Source organism: Vulpes lagopus, chromosome 3 (assembly GCF_018345385.1).
Source record: "Vulpes lagopus strain Blue_001 chromosome 3, ASM1834538v1, whole genome shotgun sequence".
NCBI classification, from domain to species: Eukaryota; Metazoa; Chordata; class Mammalia; order Carnivora; family Canidae; genus Vulpes; species Vulpes lagopus.
Window position 1 is genome coordinate 137,620,208 of NC_054826.1, and position 18,552 is coordinate 137,638,759.

Below are 18,552 nucleotides of genomic sequence, written 5' to 3' on the forward strand. Positions count from 1 at the left end.
TTCTGTAGGTTGTCTTTTAGTTTTGTTGACTGTATCCTTTGCTGTGCAAAAGCTTCTTATCTTGATGAAGTCCCAATAGTTCATTTTTGCTTTTGTTTCTTTTGCCTTCGTGGATGTATCTTGCAAGAAGTTACTGTGGCCAAGTTCAAAAAGGGTGTTGCCTGTGTTCTCCTCTAGGATTTTGATGGAATCTTGTCTCACATTTAGATCTCTCATCCATTTTGAGTTTATCTTTGTGTATGGTGAAAGAGAGTGGTCCAGTTTCATTCTTCTGCATGTGGATGTCCAATTTTCCCAGCACCATTTATTGAAGAGACTGTCTTTCTTCCAATGGATAGTCTTTCCTCCTTTATCGAATATTAGATGACCGTACATTTCAGGGTCCACTTCTGAGTTCTCTATTCTGTTCCATTGATCTATGTGTCTGTTTTTGTGCCAGTACCACACTGTCTTGATGACCACAGCTTTGTAATACAACCTGAAATCTGGCATTGTGATGCCCCCAGCTAAGGTTTTCTTTTTTAAAATTCCCCTGGCTATTCGGGGTCTTTTCTGATTCCACACAAATCTTAAAATAATTTGTTCTAACTCTCTGAAGAAAGCCCATGGTATTTTGATAGGGATTGCATTAAACGTATAAATTGCCCTAGGTAACATTGACATTTTTACAATATTAATTCTGCCAATCCATGAGCATGGAATATTTTTCCATCTCTTTGTGTCTTCCTCAATTTCTTTCAGAAGTGTTCTATAGTTTTTAGGGTATAGATCTTTTACCTCTTTGGTTAGGTTTATTCCTAGGTATCTTATGCTTTTGGGTGCAATTGTAAATGGGATTGACTCCTTAATTTCTCTTTCTTCAGTCTCATTGTTAGTGTATAGAAATGCCATTGATTTCTGGGCATTGATTTTGTATCCTGCCACGCTACCAAATTGCTGTATGAGTTCTAGCAATCTGGGGGTGGAGGCTTTTGGGTTTTCTATGTAGAGTATCATGTCATCGGCGAAGAGGGAGAGTTTGACTTCTTCTTTGCCAATTTGAATGCCTTTAATGTCTTTTTGTTGTCTGATTGCTGAGGCGAGGACTTCCAGAACTATGTTGAACAGCAGTGGTGAGAGTGGACATCCCTGTCTTGTTCCTGATCTTAGGGGAAAGGCTCCCAGTGCTTCCCCATTGAGAATGATATTTGCTGTGGGCTTTTCGTAGATGGCTTTTAAGATGTCGAGGAAAGTTCCCTCTATCCCAACACTCTGAAGGGTTTTGATCAGGAATGGATGCTGTATTTTGTCAAATGCTTTCTCTGCATCTAATGAGAGTATCATATGGTTCTTGGTTTTTCTCTTGCTGATATGATGAATCACATTGATGGTTTTACGAGTGTTGAACCAGCCTTGTGTCCCAGGGATAAATCCTACTTGGTCATGGTGAATAATTTTCTTAATGTGTTGTTGGATCCTATTGGCTAGTATCTTGTTGAGAATTTTTGCATCCATGTTCATCAGGGATATTGGTCTGTAATTCTCCTTTTTGGTGGGGTCTTTGTCTGGTTTCGGAATTAAGGTGATGCTGGCCTCATAGAACGAATTTGGAAGTACTCCATCTCTTTCTATCTTTCCAAACAGCTTTAGTAGAATAGGTATGATTTCTTCTTTAAACGTTTGATAGAATTCCCCTGGGAAGCCATCTGGCCCTGGACTCTTGTGTCTTGGGAGGTTTTTGATGACTGCTTCAATTTCCTCCCTGGTTATTGGCCTGTTCAGGTTTTCTATTTCTTCCTGCTCCAGTTTTGGTAGTTTGTGGCTTTCCAGGAATGCGTCCATTTCTTCTAGATTTCCTAATTTATTGGCGTACAGCTGTTCATAATATGTTTTTAAAATCGTTTGTATTTCCTTGGTGTTGGTAGTGATGTCCCCTTTCTCATTCATGATTTTATTAATTTGAGTCTTCTCTCTCTTCTTTTTAATAAGGTTGGCTAATGGTTTATCTATCTTATTAATTCTTTCAAAGAACCAACTCCTGGTTCTGTTGATCTGTTCCACAGTTCTTTTGGTCTCGATATCATTGAGTTCTGCTCGAATTTTAATTAACTCTCTTCTTCTGCTGGGGGTGGGGTCTATTTGTTGCTTTTTCTCTAGTTCCTTTATGTGTAAGGTGAGCTTTTGAATTTGAGATCTTTCCAGTTTTTGAATGTATGCTTGTATTGCGATGTATTTCCCCCTCAGGACTGCTTTTGCTGCATCCCAAAGATTTTGAACGGTTGTATCTTCATTTTCATTAGTTTCCATGAATCTTTTTAATTCTTCCTTAATTTCCTGGTTGACCTTTTCATCTTTTAGCAGGATGGTCCTTAACCTCCACGTGTTTGTGGTCCTTCCATATTTCTTTTTTTTTTTTTTTCCTTCCATATTTCTTGTTGTGATTAAGTTCTAATTTCAAGGCATTATGGTCTGAGAATATACAGGGGACTATCCCGATCTTTTGGTATCGGTTCAGACCCGATTTGTGACCCAGTATGTGGTCTATTCTGGAGAAAGTTCCATGTGCACTTGAGAAGAATGTGTATTCAGTTGAGTTTGGATGTAAAGTTCTGTAGATATCTGTGAAATCCATCTGGTCCAGTGTATCATTTAAAGCTCTCGTTTCTTTGGAGATGTTGTGCTTAGAAGACCTATCCAGGGTAGAAAGAGCTAGATTGAAGTCACCAAGTATAAGTGTATTATTATCAAGGTATTTCTTGAGTTTGGTTATTAATTGGTTTAAATATTTGGCAGCTCCCACATTCGGGGCATATATATTGAGGAGTGTTAAGTCCTCTTGTTGGATAGATCCTTTGAGTATGAGATAGTGTCCCTCTTCATCTCTCACTATAGTCTTCGGGGTAAATTTTAATTTATCTGATATAAGGATGGCAACCCCTGCTTTCTTTTGAGGACCATTTGAATGGTAAATGGTTCTCCAACCTTTTATTTTCAGGTTGTAGGTGTCCTTCTGTCTAAAATGAGTCTCTTGTAGACAGCAAATAGATGGGTCCTGCTTTTTTATCCAGTCTGAAACCCTGCGCCTTTTGATGGGGTCATTAAGCCCGTTCACATTCAGAGTTACTATTGATAGATATGAGTTTAGTGTCATCATATCTATTCAGTCCTTGTTTTTGTGGATTGTTCCACTGAACTTCTTCTTAAAGGGGAATTTTAAGAGTCCCCCTTAAAATTTCTTGCAGAGCTGGTTTGGAGGTTACATATTCTTTCAGTTCCTGCCTGTCTTGGAAGCTCTTTATCTCTCCTTCCATTTTGAATGAAAGCCTTGCTGGGTAAAGTATTCTTGGTTGCATGTTCTTTTCATTTAGGACCCTGAATATATCCTGCCAGCCCTTTCTGGCCTGCCAGGTCTCTGTGGAGAGGTCTGCTGTTACCCTAATATTCCTCCCCATAAAAGTCAGGGACTTTTTTTCTCTTGCTGCTTTAAGGATCTTCTCCTTATCTTTGGAATTTGCAAGCTTCACTATTAAATGTCGAGGTGTTGAACGGTTTTTGTTGAATTTAGGGGGGGATCTCTCTATTTCCTGGATCTGAATGCCTGTTTCCCTTCCCAGATTCGGAAAGTTTTCAGCTAGGATTTGTTCAAATACATATTCTGGCCCTCTGTCCCTTTCCGCGCCCTCAGGAACCCCAATTAAACGTAGGTTTTTCTTCCTCAGGCTATCATTTATTTCCCTTAATCTATCCTCATGGTCTTTTAATTGCCTGTCTCTTTTTTCCTCAGTTTCCCTCTTTGCCATCAACTTGTCTTCTATGTCACTCACTCGTTCTTCCACCTCGTCAAGCCTCGTCGTTAGGACTTCTAGCTTGGATTGCATCTCATTTAATTGATTTTTAATTTCTGCCTGATTGGATCTAAATTCTGCAGTCATGAAGTCTCTTGAGTCCTTTATGGTTTTTTCTAGAGCCACCAGTAGCTGTAAAATAGTGCTTCTGAATTGGCTTTCTGACATTGAATTGTAATCCATATTTTGTAACTCTGTGGGAGAGTGGGCTGTTTCTGATTCTTTTTTTTTGAGGTAAGGTTTTCCTTCTAGTCATTTTGCTCAGTGCAGAGTGGCCAAAAACAAGTTGTATTGGGAAAAGGAGAAAAAGAGAGAGAAGGAAAAAAAGAGAAAAAGAAAAAAGAGAAAGAAGAAAAAAATAGGGGAAAAAGAGAAGAAAAAGAAAAAGAAAGAAAGGAGAAAAAAGAAAAAAAGGGGGGGTGGGGGAAGCAATCAGAAATCAAGAAGAAAGAGAGAAAAAAAAAAAAAAGCACAAAACAAAACAAAAAAAAACAAAAACAAAAACAAAAAAAACCACGGGGGAGTATCTTCCGATTCTGTGTAGTTTAAGTCCCTTGACTTCCTCTGGAACTGGTCCGTGTCGCTGGTCTTCTGTGGGAGGGGCCCGCTGTGCTGATTCTCAGGTGTTAGCACTTGGGGGAGCTGCTCTGCCCCTGCCTGGTGCAGGGCTCAGTGGGGGTTGTTCACCCCGTGAGCCCCCGGGAGGAAGCCACAGTGGCAGGGGCAGCTCTGGGACCCTGGAGTCAGCCCCCGCAGTAGCTCCGGGGCTCTCCGTCTGCAGGGCCTGGGGGCTCCGGGGCGGGGCCGCTGATCTGCTCAGTTCCAGGCAGGAGCGTCCTCGCTGTCCTGGGCCCTCCCGGCCTCTGCCTGTCCCGGGGGAGGCCGGATCCTGGGCTGTGTCCCGGCGCCCTGTGCTCCGGGGCCTGCGCTGTTGGATTCGCGCTCCCGGCGGTGCAGCCCCCTCCGCGGAGCTTCTTCCTCGGCCCGAGCCGCCGCCTCTGAGCTGTTCCCGGAGCCCCGCAGCCCCCTCCGCGGAGCCGCCGCCCGAGCCCCTCCGAGCTGTTCCCGGAGCCGCGCCGCCCCCTCCGCGGAGCTTCTTCCTCTGCGCGAGCCGCCGCCGCTGAGCTGTTCCCGGAGCCCCGCAGCCCCCTCCGCGGAGCCGCCGCCCGAGCCCCTCCGAGCTGTTCCCGGAGCCGCGCCGCCCCCTCCGCGGAGCTTCTTCCTCTGCGCGAGCCGCCGCCGCTGAGCTGTTCCCGGAGCCGCGCAGCCCCCTCCGCGGAGCCGCCGCCCGAGCCCCTCCGAGCTGTTCCCGGAGCCGCGCCGCCCCCTCCGCGGAGCTTCTTCCTCTGCGCGAGCCGCCGCCGCTGAGCTGTTCCCGGAGCCGCGCAGCCCCCTCCGCGGAGCCGCCGCCCGAGCCCCTCCGAGCTGCTCCGGTCCCGCCGAGCGCTGCAGCCCTTAGGGAGCTCGGCGCACTCTCCCGGGGCGCAGCTCCTCTGTTACTGTCCCAGGGAGCCCGAGGGCATCCCCGCCTTTCTGGGGATCCTGCTCCAATTCCCGGGGAGCCCCTTTCCGCGGGGAAGGTTGGTGCAGCTCCTGCTCCTCCGGGACGGGGCTCTCCTGTCCTGGGGACACTCGCCCCGGCCTCAGCCCGGCTCCTCGCGGGGCCCTCCCCCTCGGAGGCCTTTTGTTTCTTTATTTCTTTTTCCCCGTCTTCCTACCTTGATAGAAGCGCGAACTCTTCTCACTGTAGCATTCCAGCTGGTCTCTCTTTAAATCTCAGGCCGAATTCGTAGGTTTTCAGGATGATTGGATGGTTTTCTAGGTAATTTGCTGAGGACAGGTGACCTGGAGACCCTACTCCTCCGCCATCTTGCCCCTCCCCCTCCAGGCTCCTTTCAACAGGGCCCATTGGATTCTACCTATAAGGGGCAGACTGGAACGCAGAATTGAACGAGTCATCATTCCCTCGAAGCATCTGCAGCTAGATGAGTGGGTAGTCTCAGTTAGCAAACGTGGGACTTGGCCAGCAGCACTCCCTGTTCCCTACCCCTTTTTACACTCTGTACATACTCTATCATTTCACTTATCACATTGCATTCCAATTATTAGTTCACCTGATTACTTCCCCCAGCAGAGACCTCCACAAGAATCAGCCACTGCAAGGTTGCAGACAGCAGAGCTCCTCAGTGGCAGCTTCCCTGCAGCCCCTGCAATTCCCAGGTTGCCTACAAGCCCACACTCTACAGCCCTTCCACTGTTAACACGAGTCTCCAACTCCCTGCATTAAACTCCTTTCTTCTCAAAACCTACAGTAGCTTTCACTCCTTCAAATTGTGATAAGGCCTTAACATACATTTACTATTTATACTGTCAGTTACCTTTCCATTTCCATTTAGATTATTTCCACAACTAAGCTTCTTAAAGAAAGGACTGTGTTTTATATTTCTTTATATACAATATAGTATCTTCATTTGCAAGCAATTATTCAATAAATAATTATTGACTTGATTTGATTAAATATAGGCATAAATTACAACTGTGCAGATGGCATAGTAGACTGACATGTTGGAAAAAAAATTGAACAGACTTGCAAACCGCCAAATCCTTACTGAGAGTTTCAATGGTTTAGAGCTTTTCAGTGGCCCTCTTCCTTTCATCTCTCAGTAAACTAACTTACCTGGTTTTTATTAATTTGGGTTTGTTGGGTTTTTTTGGTTTTTGTTTTGTTTTCTTTTGTTTTTTTAGGGAGAGAAGGAGGAGAAGGCAGAGAGAGAGAGAATTTTAAGCAGATTCCATACCCAGGATGGAGCCTGATGCAGGGATTGGCTTCACTATCCTGAGATTATGACCTGAGCTGAAATCAAGAGTTGCGTGCTCAACCTACGGAGCCATCCAGGCACCTCCTGTGTTGAATCAAGTTGCTGACTTCCATTCTAAATATCTGTAGACATATTTGGTTGCACAACTTTGGGTAGGTCAGTTAGGCCATCACAGCACTCCCCACTTTACATTTCAGTCCTATGCATGGTAATCTCTTCCACATGATAAATTTCTATCCAATCTTGCCTAACTATCCTTAAAATCTACCCTTTCCCTACTCTTTTCTTTCCATCGCCAGGTATAAAGCAATATGAAGAAATACACATATTCTTTAAATGTGAAGAAGGATAAAGTGTTTATCCTTGAGCTACAAACATATCTTTTACTTTTCTATACATCTAGCTATAGTGAGTTAAATAGTATTCCCCAAAATTCATATCTACTCAGAACCTAAAATGTGACTTTATTTCAAAGTAGAGTCTTCGCAGATGTAAAACTAATTAATACCTCAAGACAAAATCATTCTGGATTTAGAGTGGGCCCTATATCCAATGACTGGTGTGTTTATAACAAGAGGAGAAAATACAGAGACACAGGATAGAGAGAAGGCCATGGAAATCTGGAGGCAAAGATCAGAGTGATTCTCTGCAAATCAGGAAACACTGGGGGCCAGCAGAAGCTGGAAGAGGCAAAGAAAGATTCTCCCCTAGAAACTTCGGAAGAAGCATGGCTCTGCTAACACCTTGTTCTAAGCCATCCAGTTTATGGTACTTTGTACAGCAGCCCTAGGGAACTAACACCAGTACCATACTGATAGTAATAGTACTATACTAATCTTAGGATAACACATTTTTCATGAAAGCCAATACAAACTTTATAGGCATAGTGAATGAATTAAATTGCGAGGAAGCGGGCATCGCTGTACATGCTGCTAAACACAAGGTATTCCTAATACATACCCTCTACTCTCTTTTAGGATGACTTTCAGAGATGTAAATAAAGTATCTCCTGGTAAAAGGTCTTCTTGGCAAAAGTTTATTGGAAAAGTTCAAATTGACATTTGGCATTTAGAAGTTGGTTTCAAAGACAGAATTACCATGGTAAAATTAAACTATTTTCCACCTTCTAGAGATAATACTTGAGTGGTTACAAAAAACTTGAACATCCAGTGAAGATATAGTTCTTCTTTCCCACTGGAGATAGGGCGGCTGAAAAAACACATTGTACAGCCTACAAGCATACCTGCTTCTCCTCCTGAACATGTCATACATTCTGAGGTTCATAGTCTAAGGGATGCTGTAGAACACGAATCCCCCAGCAGAATGAGACACACCCTCTCAATGCCCTCTTTGCCCTCCATATGCAGCTCTATTTTATCACATTATGTTGTTATTATTGGTTTACCTGACTGTTCCTCCCAACAGACTGAGAACTCTACAAGGGCAGGACTGTATATAACTCATCCTCATACTCCCCAGCCCTGGCATCATGCTTGGCAGCGCTGGTGCTTGATAAATGCTGAACTAATTAAACCACTGACCTTGCTCTATTCATAACAGAATAGACAAATTTAGAACACATTGCCAAATTGCAGTCCTGAAATTGAGCATTTATTCTCAAAGCAGATGCAGCCGACATATTTTTATTTACAAAATGTGTTTTATATACTGCCCCTTTCTCAAAAGAAGGCAGCAAGACTCAGCAATTAATTACCCAAGCCTAATGAGAGAAATGTTCACAAGTTACTGCAGCCTAGTATTTATCAGAAAGATGTAATAGCCTGGGTGCTAGCAGGTTCAAGACATTTTTCCTTTTCATGTGCACTGCTGCCATAAAGAAAGTTCCAAGAACAATAGTAATGTGTGGCTGAAGGACAATGAGTTTTGCCTAGAAGTCAAAGAGAGCCAGGCTTAAATCTTCCAAATCCCCTGTCCTGGAGTCTTAACCACATTCCATATCCCCAGAATTTAAAATTGATAAAGAATGTGTAAACATTCTAAGGTGGTTTTAAAGTTTTTCTAAATCCTCAGAATTGCTAGGTCAATCGAATGTAGGTCATAGCTAGTATACTCATCTCTGAGATTATAACTCCAGTCTAATTTTAGGCACTGCCAATGGCTTTAAGGAGCAGATACTCAAAAACAGTTCTAAGAAAAACATCTCTGATGAAAAGTGAAGAAATTTGGAGATTCAGGATAGGGATCCCAATGAAGAAAGACTATTGAGAATCTTGTTTTCAGGCATTTGAGTAAGAGAGGGGGCTTGCAGAAGAATTCACACTTGCCAGGTTTCCAGTTTGTAGAAGATAGGCTCTAAGATGGTCCCAATGATCCCTGCCTCCTAGTATTCATGTTCTTGTGTGTCTCTCCTCTTGAGTGTGGGCTGAACCTAGTGACTGGTTTCTAACAGCTAGGATATAGCACAAGTAATGGGATGTCACTTCTGGAATTAGGTTACAAAGAGATCGTGCCTTCCATCTTCGGTGGCCCTCCCTCACTTTTTTCCTCACTCACTCTGAAGAAAGCCATAATGTGAGTTGCCCTGTGGAGAATCTCATATAGCCAGGAACTTAAGCCTGCTGTCCAACAACCTAGTAGGAACTGAGCTTGGCCAAAGCCACTTGCATGAGCTTGGAAGGCCCACCCCTGATGGAGCCTTGAGATAACTGCAACCCTGGCCACCTTCCCTTCAGCCTTGTCACAGACCCTGAGCCAGAGACATTTTAGCCAGGCCACATCCATATTCATGACTCACAGCAGCTTTAAGGGAATAAATGTTTGTTGTGAGCCACAAAGTTTGGGGGTAATTTGCTACACAGAAATAGGTAATTATTATATGCAACTTCTATTTATAGTATTAAATATAGGGATGCCTGGGTGGCTCAGCAGCTGGGCATCTGCCTTCGGCTCAGGATGTGATCCTGGGGTCCTGGGATCGAGTCCCACATCGGGCTCCCTGCATGGAGCCTGCTTCTCCCTCTGCCTGTATCTCTGCCTCTCTCTCTCTCTCTCATGAATAAATAAATAAAATATTTTTTAAAAATATATAATATTAAATGTATCCTTACTTTTCAAAACACACATTCTGATTTTTTGTTTGTGTGAGAAGGTCACCTGATCCCTGAGATGGAAATAGAGACCATTCTCTTAGAAGCTTGGACTTGTATATACAAGAAAGTCCAACTGAGCAGGATGTGGCAAAGCTAACCTTAAGGTAGTCTTCCTAAGGCCACAAACCATAAAGCCAAAGGACAACACATTCATTCCCTCATCACCTTATGACCAGTAGTGGAAATAAAATCATTTTATTCTTTAAATGCCTGACTATATGTTTATTCATCTTTTCAATGCAGTGCTTTATAGGAAACTGGAGAGCCGCAAAAACTGCTTCTCTGTCTCCTCTGAATCACTAGAGATGCCTTCTACATGAACAAAATGGATACTAAGCACTTATGCTGTGAAGGAACATAATTGCCTGGCTGCCACAAGACAACATTTCATTTCAAATTCTATCCATTGCTTACTCATTTCCCCAAACAATTTCCCTTTTGCTCAAACTTTTCTATATAATAGAGTACTTTATTAGATAATGTTTACTAATAAACTGAAGGCAAGGGTAACTATTAAAAAAGATAAAGCATTCAATTAGAACAGCTTAATTACAATGTGACTTTGTATAGAATTCTAGCTTGTAATTTTATCTGATAGCAATGTCAAATGTTCGTTCAAAATAAGACATCTCACATTCAGTTCTTTCCAGATTTGACTAGATGAGCTGGACAATACAGAGCTTAAACTTAGATTCGTGGTATCTAGGCCTTCACAAACAATGCCGGTATTTCCTAGTGGGAAATATCATATTAAGACATTCCTTTAAAACATACTTGCTCTTAGGTACCTCAACCTAAGCTACCACCATGAAATTTTGTTCAGTTAACAGTTCTCAAGTAGGAGGAAAGATCAGCACTTATCCTTACAGGTCTGTTTCATATTCTCTTTTTTTGCTTTTCCTCTTTCAATATACAAATATATCTAAAGCTGAAAATACACATAAATTCTTCTCCTTGAATCTTTAAGTCCTCTCTTTTAATGGATAGAATGTTCTGAAAACTCACTTAACTTCTCACACTTCTTCTTTAATCCTAACTGAACCAGTGACATTATCAAATGATGGTATTGTCCTGCTGGAAAACTGAATTGGATGCCTGCCATAATCTACAAAATCACCATTGACACATCTCTTGGACAAACATTGAACAAATCACTAGCTATCAAATATTAGCGACTTTTGAAACAATGTTCAGGCTGCCATTGACACCTCAACTTGCTTATTAATAATAATGTAAGTCGGGGCTTTCTTGACATTGTATTTTTCTTATTATATCTCACACGATTGGTAAAGTATTATAGATTTTTTTTCCTTGAAATTTTGTAGCCTATTCAGAGAAGGAATAAATCTTGTCTCATTTACATAAATTCTGCTAGATCTTTTATAGGTCTATGACAAACTAGGCCAATTGAGTTGGCAGTAATCTGGAAATTTTTTGAAGAAAAATCTGAATTACATAGTTATTTGGGATAAAATTAACTCTTTGTTTATAAGTTATTTAACTTCTTCAGCTTAGTGTTTTAACTTTGCTTCTGGGCAGATGGCCTTCTCCTCAAACACCAGGTTTTCATTCTATTAGATGTTTTCCAAATTAGAAAGGTCCATCTAAAACACAAGCATTTTCTCACTTCTCTACTTAAAAGTTCAATTTTTATTGCATTGTCCAATATATTTGGGATAAGGTTAATATATTCATTAAAATAATACATAAGGCCCTTAATTACCTGGATTTCCTGGACTCCATCAGCCCTTCTAGTCTCACTGTTCACTTTGTCCTGCATACCATGCCAGCCACACTAAACCACCTGCAGTCCCGACTTCACCACATTCTCCACACACTGGGTCTTCCAACCTCTGTTCCTTCCATCTACATCACTAACCATTCTATCAACTTTTCTTTAGTGACTCAAACCTAAACCATCTTCAGTTCTCATCTCAGATCACATCCACGTATAAACTCCTTCATTTTTTCTTCCTAACTAAGGTACATGTTTTTCCTATTTCCGTACCTAACATTCTATTCTAACCATCACATTTACTGCACTGTCTCACTATTGACAATTTATACCTGTCAATCTCCAACTAATTGTGAAGTCCTGGAGTCAATGTTGCCTCTTACTTTGCTGTTTATCTTTTTTTGCAAAACTAGCATAGTGTCTGGAAGAGAATAGGCAATCAGTAAATACCTGTTGAATTAGCTAGAATGTTTATAATCTTTTAGAAGGAGTTATTGAAAAAAGATCTTTCTTTCAAGAGAATGCTGAGAAAAATAACCATAGCAAGACAAATAATTCTGAAATTGCCATTTAGAGCTCATTTATATAGTTCAATGAGATATGAATATTTGTAAACTGTGAGAAATAAATATCCCATGATACCTGAAGGAATCCGTTGTATTGTCAATCAAATGCTGGGAAGGTCAGCAGGATAAGAAGTTCAGAGGCCATGTTTTTGTTCAGATAAAGCCAAAGTTATCAAAACTAAAAACAAAGAATTAGTACACATCATTGAACTATGAGGTAAAGAAACATGCATTATATACATATGCAGATCTTCCTCAACTTATGATGGAATTTTGTCTTGATAAACACATCATAAGCTGAAAATATTGAAAGTTGAAAATTATATACCTAACCTACCGAACATCACAGCTTAGCCCAGTCTACCTGGCAAAATCATCGAACACAAACTCTATTTTAAATTTAAGTGTTGAAGCTTTCATGTAACTTATTGAATACTGGACTGAAAGTGAGAAATGGAATGGCTGTGTAGGTACAGAATGGTTCTAAGTGTATTGGCTGTTTACCCTTGTGATTGCATGGCTGACTCGGAGCTATGGCTCACTGTTGCTGCCAAGCATCACAAGAGAGTATCGCATCACATATCACTGGCCTGGAAAAACATCAAAATTCAAAGCATGGCTTCTACCGAATGTATATTGCTTTCATACCATCATAAAGTCAAAAAATCGTAAGTCAAACCATCACAAGTTGGAGACTATCTGTATTTTAACCTAAGCATGCAAAAATAATTTCTGTTTAAGAATACTATCTCAGGGGACGCCTGGGTGGCTCAGCAGCTGAGCGTCTGCCTTTGGCTCAGGGTATGATCCCAGTCCTGAGATCGAGTCCCACATCAGGATTCCTACAAAAAGCCTTCTTCTCCCTCTGTCTCTGCCTCTGTGTCTCTTGTGAATAAATAAATAAATAATCTTTAAAAAGAAAGAGAGAGAGAGAATAGTATCTCAGGATCTTGCTCAGGTCTATCCAGTAAAATCCAACAGATAACAAATTTTACACTATTGGAGGGTAAAACATTCCAAAATTCAAACACTTTCTAACTTCTAGAATAATTTCTAACACTTTCAGGTCAATAGTACTGCTTCTAGCAGTAATTTCAGAATTAGCCTCAGGATTAGTTTCATTCTACTTTTCACTATTTTTTGAAACTGTTCTCTATAAAGAAAGCCATTACAAACAACAACAACAACAAAAAAAACCCTCTACTGTGGTCCCAGTGACCTCTGCTGAAGGTAAAGTTAAAATCCAAAGGAATCTGAAGTGGTGGAGACATTTAGGTACTTATATAGGTGAATACTATCTTATTTTCCCGAACTCCCAAACTAAAAGAATTGGCCAATCTCAGCTGAGCTCTGTGGGTGCAAATCTCAGGCAAGGTAAAGCCTCAGATAGCATGTGCTGAGCCAAGGAGAACCCATCTAATCTAATAGAACTTACATCAAAGAACTCATTTGATTTGAGTAATTTTGGAGGAGATCAAGAAGTATATAGCTACAGTGACTCTAGGATCACAAATCACTCAATCTACTATGGAAAATAGGCAGATGCCTATAATAACCCCATGCTAATCATGGCCAGTGAAACCACATCAGTCTCATACATTTTTAATGTCCCCAGAACCTTGAAGAGTGCATACACAAGGTGGATGCTCAGAAAATACTTGTTGAATAAATGCATTAATAATTAAATGAATGGGGGCTCCTGGGTGGCTCAGTCAGTTAAGCATCCAGCTCTCAATCTCAGCTCAGGTCTTGATTTCAGGGTCAGCCCCCTGTACTGGGCTCCATGCTTGGGCACGGTGCCTACTTAAAAATAATAATAATAATTAATTTAATTAATGAATCAGGGATGTCATACAACTAAAACACATTGCCCAGGAAGACAGCACTTAACTATATCTATTGCCTATGGACTTTAAATAGGTTGAATTTTTTAACCAGTGTATTCATCATCAGCATCTTACCACCCCAACCTCCAATCCAAATACAGCCAAGTTGAACCAGTCTTTCCAATCTGGACATTTTCACAAACAAGTAACCGTTTATGACTGGGACTAAACACTGAGGTAACTCTCTTTTTTCTAAAGTCACCTCCAAATCTCAACTCAGGGGTAACCTCCTAAGAAAACTTTCCTACTCCCTTCCTCCCATAGAATTGATCCGTCCCTTCTTTGGATTCCCTCTATACCCTGTATATGCTTAAACATCTTTTAATTGTGATATACGACATGCATAAAGATGTATAAAATATTGCTATGCAGTTTAACTGTAATAATAAATACTATATAATAATAAAGTTATAAACTGAACACTTGAACAAATTTTAACTGTGCCATTTAACAATTATAACAAAATAAATCCTTGCAGGGGCATGTGGGTGGCTTAGTCAGTTAAGGGTCTGCCTTCAGCTCAGGCTGTGATCCCAGGGTCCTGGGATCAAGCCCTGTGTGGGGCTCCCTCTGCTTCTCCCTCTCCCTCTGCCCACCATCCCCCTGCTTGTGCTCTCTCTCACTCACTCGCTCTCAAATAAATAAATAAATAAAATATTTTTAAAAAAATAAAAGATTCTTGTGTAACATCCACCAAAGTCAAAATACTGAATAACATCCATGTTACAGAATGGTTCCACCATCTCCTTTTCTGATCTCAAGCTCTTTCCTCTCCTTGGGTAACCACTATCCTGACTATTATGACCATTTGTCCTCACTTTACTCTGTAGTTATGCCACAAAGCAGAAATCTTTAACAATTTGGTTTACAAAAAAAAATTGTTTTTTAGTTCACTTTTGTCTGTTTTTGTCTTGTTCCTTTTGTTGACATTATAGTATCAGAATTTATATATGTTGCATGTAGCTGTAGTTTTTAAATTTTCAGGGCTAGGGGCAGCCCTGGGAGCTCAGCGGTCTAGCCCCGCCTTCAGCCCAGGGCCTGATCCTGGAGACCCCAGATCGAGTCCCACGTAGGGCTCTGTGCATGGAAGGAGGGAAACTTCTCTCATGAAATTTCATAGTTCTATCTGTATAAATAGAATCATTAACTAATTAATTAACTAATTAATTTTCAAGGCTAAATGTCATTCTATTACATGGATAAACAATTTGTTCATTTTACTGTCCATTAGGACACTAGGACGTTAGGACATTGAGATAGGATCCTATTTGGGGCTATTTTAAGCAGCATTGCACATTCTTGTCAAGTGTACCACAGTCCACATAAGTATGCATTCCAACTGGTAGCAAATATCTCTCTAAGAAATGATTTTCTGGGAACGTCTGGGCGGCTCAGTCGGTTAAGTGTCTGCCTTTGGCTGGATCATGATCTCAGAGTCCTGGGAGGGAGCCCTAAGTCAGGCTCCTTGCTCAGGGGGGAGTCTGCTTCTCCCTCCCGCTCTGCCCCTCCGCCTGCCCCGGCTCCTGCTCTCCCTCTCTCCCTCTCTCTCTCTCTCTCTCCCTCTCAAATGAATGAATGAATGAATGAATGAATGAATGCTTTTTTTGAAAAGAGAAAGAGAGAATTTTCTGGTCGTGGTGTCTGCACATTACTACATAATGCCAAAGCATTTTCCAGAGCGTGCGGGCCAATGTTCACTGCCACAGGTGTTTGATTAGCAATAATCACTCCTCCGATAAACCTCATTGGTACGATACTGCCACTGCACAAAGCTTGCCACCAGTTTTTGAAAGCCTTTATTTCTCCACGTTCTTGCCTTGGAATTGTCCCACTTTTAAATTTTCTCCAACCTAGTGGATTTACAATTGTTTATCATTGAAGCTTTAATAGGCTTTATTTGATTCCCAGTGGAGTTGAATACCATTTTAAATGTTCATTGGTTATTTAGATTTCTTCATCTTCAAAGTCTCTTGCCCATTTTTCTATTTTTCTCTTTAGTCTTTTCTTTTAAAATTGATTTATAATAATTCTCTAAGTATTCTGAATATTTTGGTTAAAATTGTTGCAAATGTATTCTCCCTTTCTGTGGTTGCCTTTGCATTAGCTTAGTGGTGTATGTCAATGAACAGAACTTCTTAATTTTAATGGAACTAACTTGATCGATCTTCTTTTAGTTAATGCCCTTTGTGTCATGCTTAAGAAATAATTTCCTATGTAAGGTCATGAAGATATTCCCCTTATTATCTAGTACAAGCTTTATTGTTTTGGGTTTTTTTATATGTAAGTCTATAATCCACCTGGAATTGATTTTTGTGTTAGGTATGACAGGAAATCCAATTTCATTTTCTATAATAAAGATGTCCAACTGTCCCAGCACCATTTATTAAGAATACCAGACTTTCCCTCACTGCTCTGCAGTGTCACTTTGTCATAAATCAACTGTCTATATATGCCTGGTCTTTGTTTTTCTGGATACTCTATTCTGTTCATTCCCCTGTCTATTCTTGTGCTAACACTACATGGTATAACTTAATGTAGATTTATATTAACTTGGCTCTTCTTTAATCTTTGTAGTTTCATATAAGCTTTAGAAGTAACTTTTTACGTTCCACAAGAACGAAAACAAAACTAGTGAAATTTGTATTGGATTTGATTAAATCCATAGATTGATTTAGAGAAAAGAGGCATTTTGGCAAATTTGAATTTTCCAATCCATGATCAATGTCTATTTCTCCATTTATTTCAGCATTTTTAGTTTATCTTAATAAAATTTCATAGTTCTATCTGTATATTTACTTCTAGGTACTTTGATACTTTAATTAAGCATCTTATTTAAACTTCAGTTACTACTTGCTGCTAGTATATGTAATTACCTTTGCATATTGGTCTTTTAGAGTTACTCTGCTAAATGATCATTAGTTCTAATCACTTACCTGATTAGAGTTAAATTTTCTGCATATAATGTTACTATTTCATCTAAGAATAATACAAATTTTGTTTTTTCTTTCAAATGAATAAAAGTTTTATTCAGTTTTGGTATTGTTTTGGTGATTTAGTGTTTTTGTTTTTGATTTATCACACCAGATAAAACCTCCAGGATAAAAAAAAAATCATATACAGCTAGTGATAATGAGCAACCTTGTCTTGCTTTGAAACTAACAGGAAAATTCTATGAAGCTTTAGTATTAAACCATTAAACATTAAACGTGATATTGTTGTAGGTGTTTATTAAATACTTTTTATCAAATAAAAGAAGTTCCGTTCCATTCCTACTTTGCTACTTTTTCTGAACTTGATGAAAATATTGAATTTTGACAAATATCTCTGTTCATTTATTAAAATTACCATATTTCCCCACTTTTACTCTGCAAATGTAATAAATTTCATTCATTTTGTATATCAACCACATACTCCTGAAATAAACTCAACTTGGTCACAATACACCATCCCTTTTATTTATCACTGTATTAGATTTACTAATATTTTGTTTAGAATATTTTCATCTGGGATGCCTGGGTGGCTCAGTGGTTGAGCGTCTGCCTTCAGCCCAGGGCGTGATCCTGGAGTCCTGGGATCAAGTCCCACGTTGGGCTCCCTGCACGGAACCTGCTTCTCCCTCTACCTGTGTCTCTGCCTCTCTCTCTCTCTCTCTCTCTCTCTCCCTCTCTCTCTCTCTCTCTCTCTCTCTGTGTCTCTCATGAATAAATAAATAAAATTTAAAAAAAAAGACTTAGAATATTTTCATCTATGTTTATAGGTGATTTTTGCCTATTTATTTTCTTGTCAAGTTCTTCAGATTCATTATTAAAGTCATGATAACTTCATACTATGAATTGTAAGACAAGTCTTTAATCTCTGGGAAGTTTGTAAAAGATAGCAGTTACTTGTGTCAAAGCTTGACAGAAGTCACTAATTATGTCACCTAAGCATGATATTTTCTCTATGGAAAGTTTTTAAATTATCTTTTCAATTTTTTTATACAGTTATGCAATCACTCATATTTTCTATTTCTTTTTATGTCCATGTTGGTAAATGGTAATTTTCTAAGAGTGTCTCTATTCTATTTGAATTTTCAGTGTTTTGTCATAAAATTGCTCATAATATCCTATCGTCATTTTTTCTGATACTGCAGGATATGCAATAATATCCCATTTTTGATTCTTGGTCATTATTTTTCATGCTTTCATTGTTTTCCCTAACCAGTCTTGGAGGGGAAAAGAAAGCTGCATAAAGAATAGAATGGAGTTCCCTTGATATAATAAAAAGTATCTAATAAACACCTATACCACATGTTTTTTAATGGGTTTGGTTGATCCCCATTGTGTACTCCCTGATGCTGCCATAGTTTCATCCTGGGTATGTGAGGCATGTGCCAGAAGCTTCTACAAATGGTTACAACTGAAAGGTTGCCAGTTACCTTTCTCTTATTTTCAATTCTTCCTCATACACAACAGAACAAACTTTTCCTTTCAAGGAAAGCCAGGGACTTACTGATAAGATAATTGCATTCACTCAACAAGGCCACTGCCCTTGACAACTCTCTGGTCCCCCAGCTCAGAGGGCCATGTCCTGGACCTGTGAGATGCATGAAGCCACAGGTTGCCAACCAGCA

At 40.1% G+C, this 18,552-nt stretch overlaps 1 pseudogene; it reads right to left on the reverse strand.

Moving 5' to 3' along the window:
• Positions 1-15,598: 15,598 nt before the first annotated feature.
• On the reverse strand, positions 15,599-15,714 carry LOC121488410 (annotated as a pseudogene).
• Between the last annotated feature and the right edge of the window lie 2,838 nt (positions 15,715-18,552).